Here is a 6,000-nt window from a genome sequence, read left to right as displayed (position 1 = left end):
GTAACAGGCATTTGGTAAGAGGACACTCATTTCATTGCCAATGGGGACACTTCAGGGAATTTTATGGTGTCAAACTGAAGAGGAAACACAAAGCAATTTTCAAATAACTCAAGCTTACATCTTTTTATTCTAAACTCTTGAAAATTTTCACTTTCCAATTTATGCAAATTGGGCTTAAACTTTCTTCTTGAATAATTTCCAAGTCACTCTTTCATCCTGAGCCCTGCATGCGTGCTCAATCATGTCTGACTCTTTGTGACCTCATGACTATAGCCCACCAGTCTCCTCTGTCCATGGAATTGTCCAAACAAGAATACTACAGTGGGTTACTATTTCCTACTCCAGGGGATCTTTTCGACACAGTGATCAAACTGACGTCGCCTGCATGTCCTGCACTGGCAAGCGCATTCTTTACTGCTGTGCCACCTGGGAAGCCTCCACTGTTTCACACTTGCACATAAAATCAAAGGATACTTCCTCACATCATAGCATTTCAAGTCACTGTTTTGAATAAAAATGCAACCGAGTGTGAGCCAGGTCTGCCAGTGTCTGCTTGTCTGTCTCCTCCAGCGCCTCCTCGTTGTCCATGCTCTGCTATCCCAAGGAGAGATGAGAAGAGTCTGCCTGGCTTTCTGCTGCAGGCTGCCATTGCCTATATTAAATATTATTTGTAAATAAATTATAGCCCTTCCCTACTCTCAAAAGAGACAAAAATTGACTCCTGGTAATGAACAGATGAGAAAGCAAAAAGCATGCTTGCTTTTAAGGAATCTGGAGGGAGCTGCCAGGGCTTGACATCACAAGGCTCAGCCCATAGGACTACTGGTCTTGTTACAAGATAACTTGGCCTTAACGTATGCAAAGCAATAAATGGACCTCCAGTGCATTTTATTGATGGCCTGTTTCTCTTGGGTCCAATTGCTTCCCAAATTGTGATTTAGTACCTCATGGGGGAAAATGGGATTGGATAGAAAGAGGAAAATGAGACAGGCAGTTCCTAAGCAGGTTGATAAGAAGTCTGGGGTCCCCGAGGAGGGGAAGGAGGAGGAGGAGGAGACTGTAGTCAAAGACAATTGAACAGACTTGGACTCCCACGGTAGGACAAGACCAACACTATGGTGAATTGAGATGGATGCTCAAAAAGAGGTGAGGAAGAGGTTTTAGTGATTCCTACCTCTGGTCAATATTGGTCCTGGAAATTAGAAGAGGTGTAACTGCACCTTCAGGAAGGCATCAAGTAGTTTTAGTGTTGGGAAGATTGAGGGAAGTTGGGGTTGTGAATAGATTGGCACTTGTCAATAGGAGGGTGATAATGAGGCAGAAAAGAAAGGGAATACAACCTGAGTGAGCTCAGAAATGGCTAGGTGATGCCTTGAGATCCTATACAGGAAACCTAGATAAGTCCTTGAAGGTAAAAGGAGAAGAGGGCAGCAGAGGATGAGATGGTTAGATAGCATCACTCACTGCTCACAAGCATGACCAATGGTCGGGAATCTGAGCAAACTCTGAAAAATCGTGAAGGACAGGGAGGGAGGGAGGCCTGTGTGCTGCAGTCCACGGGGTCAAAAGAGTCAGACACAACTTAGCAACTGACCAACAACAGCAAAGACCCCCATCCCACAGAAACGGAAATAGTAAGGTGTGTTGTTTTAACCCAATAAGTTTGTAGTAACTTTAAAATCAGTAATACATATCTAATACAGTAAATGATCTTATGTACAGTCATAGATACATAACAATTATCCAGATAATTCAGGTCAAAAATCATACTCAAGAAGCTCTGAAGGCAGCAATATCTCACCACTTTCTGGAGTTCCAAATCTGGCAATGATAGCCATGACATAGAGAGATGTGTGACTGTGTCAAGGGGGAGTTCAAAGGCTAAATTTTATAGTAGAAAAAATTGGCCGTTGATGCCCTCACTTTATTTGGGGAGTCTTTCTCTTTCTTTTTCTGTATCTTACCTTTTTATCCAGTCATAAAGTAGCATTATTACACAGCATTTGTAGCCATTAATGAAATAATAAATGATAACAATTCTGATGTGTTTGAATTATAAAATTTTTTTCTTGTTATTGGTAATTGTTAGGGTTCAAATGTTAAATACACTTGAAAGAGACAGAGTAGTTGTGGAATCAGAGCAAAAGACACACAAAGAAAAGAAAGCAGAGAGACAGAGGGACAGAGACAAAAGGGGAGACAGAGAGAAGGTAACAGGTGACACGGTGGCAGTAAGCGCAGGTGTGGGCAGGAAGGTGGGATCCACACTGAAATGCAGGAAGATGACCCGGGTATGAGCAGACCTAAGGCGGAGAAGGGTGTGCACTGATGAAGGGCAAAGTGAAGAAGGAAAAGGCCAAGAAGACATAATTAGGACTACATTAGGAAGTCATACTGCGACAGGCCACCCATGAAGCAACCTGGAAATCAGGGAGAGTAGCCTGGAAAGCAGTATTATTCCAAACCCTGACGTGAGATCGAGAACCTGTTGGGAGCAACTTTGTGCCTCAAGGACCACAAGCAGAGAGTTCGAGTCGGTGACCTAAGAAGCAAGCCCTGACTGCTCTCTAAGCGTAAAAAGAGGCGCTTGCACAGAACAGTCTCCTGGAGACTGGCTGCACCGCCTCTGTTCCTTCGTTCACTGGCTAATCCACTCGTGTACAGGTGAGTGTGAGGGCTAAAGGGTAAAGCACACGGACACAGAGCTTTACGAACATGGCTCCACTCTTTCGGAGCTTACTTTCTCCAGAGGGAGGCGGAGACGTGAACAGTCTGTGTGATACGATCCCAAGTGCTTTGGCCATAGCAGGGAAGCACACGGGGCTGTCGGATCACCTAGAAGCTCCTTCCCAACCATAACACTGACAAGTCATGGGAAGCCACAAGTCATGAGAAGCCTTCTAGGGTTTTCGCCTAGGAGCAACCCCTAAGTGAAAAATCAAAGAGCAGGAATTTAGGAAGTGGGCAGGAGGTGGCCAAGGTAGGGAGAGAGGGCAGTATCAGAAGGTGTTTAGACCTTGTGGCCTAAGGCAGTGTTTCTCAAACCACCGGTAGTGAAGGACCAGTTTCTTAAATTGCCAATAAATTATGGACTGGTACTTCATGAAATACAATAAAAAGGAATTACTAGCAAAATGGAATGACAGAGATTTTGAGTGCCCGATTTTTAGATCTGGCAGACATAAATCTCTCTGTCAAACTGCTAGAAAAGAGGCTCAAAGCACTTATTCCCTATACTTGTACTTATTTGGCATTCTTCAGATAAGTACATGGGGTCCATGGGGTCTCAAAGAGTCAGACATGACTTAGCAACGGAACAAGAACAATAGTGTAGAATAGTAGCAAATCTTCCCTGGGCCAGCAGAGAGGACACTCTGACTAGTACTGGCATGTAATATACTATACAAGCAAAGACTTGCATTAGAGAGAGGGGTAAACATCAAGGAACTCTGCTGCCTGAAGCACTTTCTGGGTGGTGCTGGCACTCAGACTACTGAAAGTCAGGTCTAAAATGCACCTGACTGTACTGTAACAGTTGAATTCTCAACACTCCTAATTGTTAATGCCAAGGCTAATATTGTGGTGGAGATTCCAGCAACCAGAACGGGGTAATACGGAAAACCTGGGAGAGGAGATGGGGAAAGCTTCCCTTTCTGTCTGTTCTTCAAAGCAACTTATTTGCTGCCATGAAAGTCTTCCTATAATAAACTTTAGCTCAATTTGATTGACTTGGTTTAAAACACAAACAGGAAATGAAACAAACCACAAAACTCTTCCCACACTTTGCCCCCTCACTTCACAGCTACCTCCTTGCACTTTGGACTCAGCTCGGAGCTGCATCTCTGAGATGCTGCCTTTCTTCCCCCAGATGTGCTGTGTCATCCCGGCTGCTACAGAACACTTTCACTCTCTGTTACAAGTAATGCCTCAGATTTGTCCCGCAGCAGGCTACAACCTTGAATTATTTTCCACTCTAAATTGCTCAAGGGGTTTCCCAGGTAGCTAAGTAGTAAAGAATCCACCTGCCAATGCAAGAGACACAAGAGAAGCGGGTTCGATCCCCAAGTGGGGAAAATCCCCTGGAGTAGGAAATCCCAACAGAGGAGCCTGGCAGGCTCACAAAGAGCTGGGCGAACTCGCAAAGAGTTGAAGCGACCGAACACACACTCACGCTAAACTGTTCAAGGGCACAATTGTTGACATGAAGTAGGTGCTCAGTAAATGTTTGTTGAATGGATAAATAAATGGGTCACTAAGTCTTAGAAGGAAGTCGTGTTTGATGTTAGAATAAAGAAAGAGTAGGAGTTGTCAGGCCACCAGTTTGGAGACGAAGGGTGTTCTAAATGCAGAGAACCATATGGAGCAATGGTGTGGAGAGATTGGGTGACATGTCATGACCGGGGACTCCCAAAATGTTTGGTTAAAGTCAAGAAAATGTTAGGCACTTTTAATGTATATTTTGGAGAGAGGACTATGAAACATTCAACTTACAATTAGGATCATGAGATTTCAGTTAATATATATGACAGCTGAGTTAAATGCCTTCACAGAGTTCATGTCTAACTTTAACTTGTTTTCATGGTAAACTAATTAACCATGTTTTCATACTTCATTTACACATTTATTAGTTCAATAATCATTCAATCATGGCATCATTTCTAGTTTTGAAGCAAGCAAGATATAATTTTTTTTTTAAAGTACTCAGTCAGCTAAGAACACCAAATTATCCTGTACTACATGATGCATTTCTTCAGCAACTCAGCAGATGCTCACTATTTCAGTAAGTGAGCAGGGGATGGAATGACTTGGCCCCCTAAAGATTTAATCAAGGAAGATTTTCTGGTTATTTATTGCTACATAACAAAAAAAGGTCCAATGCTGTAAAGAGCAATATTGCATAGGAACCTGGAATGTCAGGTCCATGAATCAAGGCAAATTGGAAGAGGTCAAACAAAAGATGGCTAGAGTGAATGTCGACATTCTAGGAATCAGCGAACTGAAATGGACTGGAATGGGTGAATTTAACTCAGATGACCATTATATCTACTACTGCGGGCAGGAATCCCTCAGAAGAAATGGAGTAGCCATCATGGTCAACAAAAGAGTCCAAAATGCAGTACTTGGATGCAATCTCAAAAATGACAGAATGATCTCTGTTCGTTTCCAAGGCAAACCATTCAATATCACAGTAATCCAAGTCTATACGCCAACGAGTAACACTGAAGAAGCTGAAGCTGAACGGTTCTATGAAGACCTACAAGACCTTTTAGAACTAACACCCAAAAAAGATGTCCTTTTCATTATAGGGGACTGGAATGCAAAAGTAGGAAGTCAAGAAACACCTGGAGTAACAGGCAAATTTGGCCTTGGAATACAGAATGAAGCAGGGCAAAGACTAATAGAGTTTTGGCAATAAAATGCACTCGTCATAGCAAACACCTTGTTCCAACAACACAAGAGAAGATTCTATACATGGACATCACCAGATGGTCAACACTGAAATCAGATTGATTATATTCTTTGCAGCCAAAGATGGGGAAGCTCTATACAGTCAGCAAAAACAAGACCAGGAGCTGACTGTGGCTCAGACCATGAACTCCTTGTTGCCAAATTCAGACTTAAATTGAAGAAAGTAGGGAAAACCACTAGACCATTCAGGTATGACCTAAATCAAATCCCTTATGATTATACAGTGGAAATGAGAAATAGATTTAAGGGCCTAGATGATAGATAGAGTGCCTGATGGGCTATGGAATGAGGTTCGTGACATTGTACGGGAGATAGGGATCAATAACATCCCCATGGAAAGGAAATGCAAAAAAGCAAAACGGCTGTCTGGGGAGGCCTTACAAATAGCTGTGAAAAGAAGAGAAGTGAAAAGCAAAGGAGAAAAGGAAAGATATAAACATCTGAATGCAGAGTTCCAAAGAATAGCAAGAAGAAATAAGAAAGCCTTCTTCAGCGATCAATGCAAAGAAATAGAGGAAAACAACAGAATGG

Source organism: Bos javanicus, chromosome 15 (assembly GCF_032452875.1).
Source record: "Bos javanicus breed banteng chromosome 15, ARS-OSU_banteng_1.0, whole genome shotgun sequence".
Classification (NCBI taxonomy): Eukaryota; Metazoa; Chordata; class Mammalia; order Artiodactyla; family Bovidae; genus Bos; species Bos javanicus.
This window is presented reverse-complemented; position numbering follows the sequence as displayed.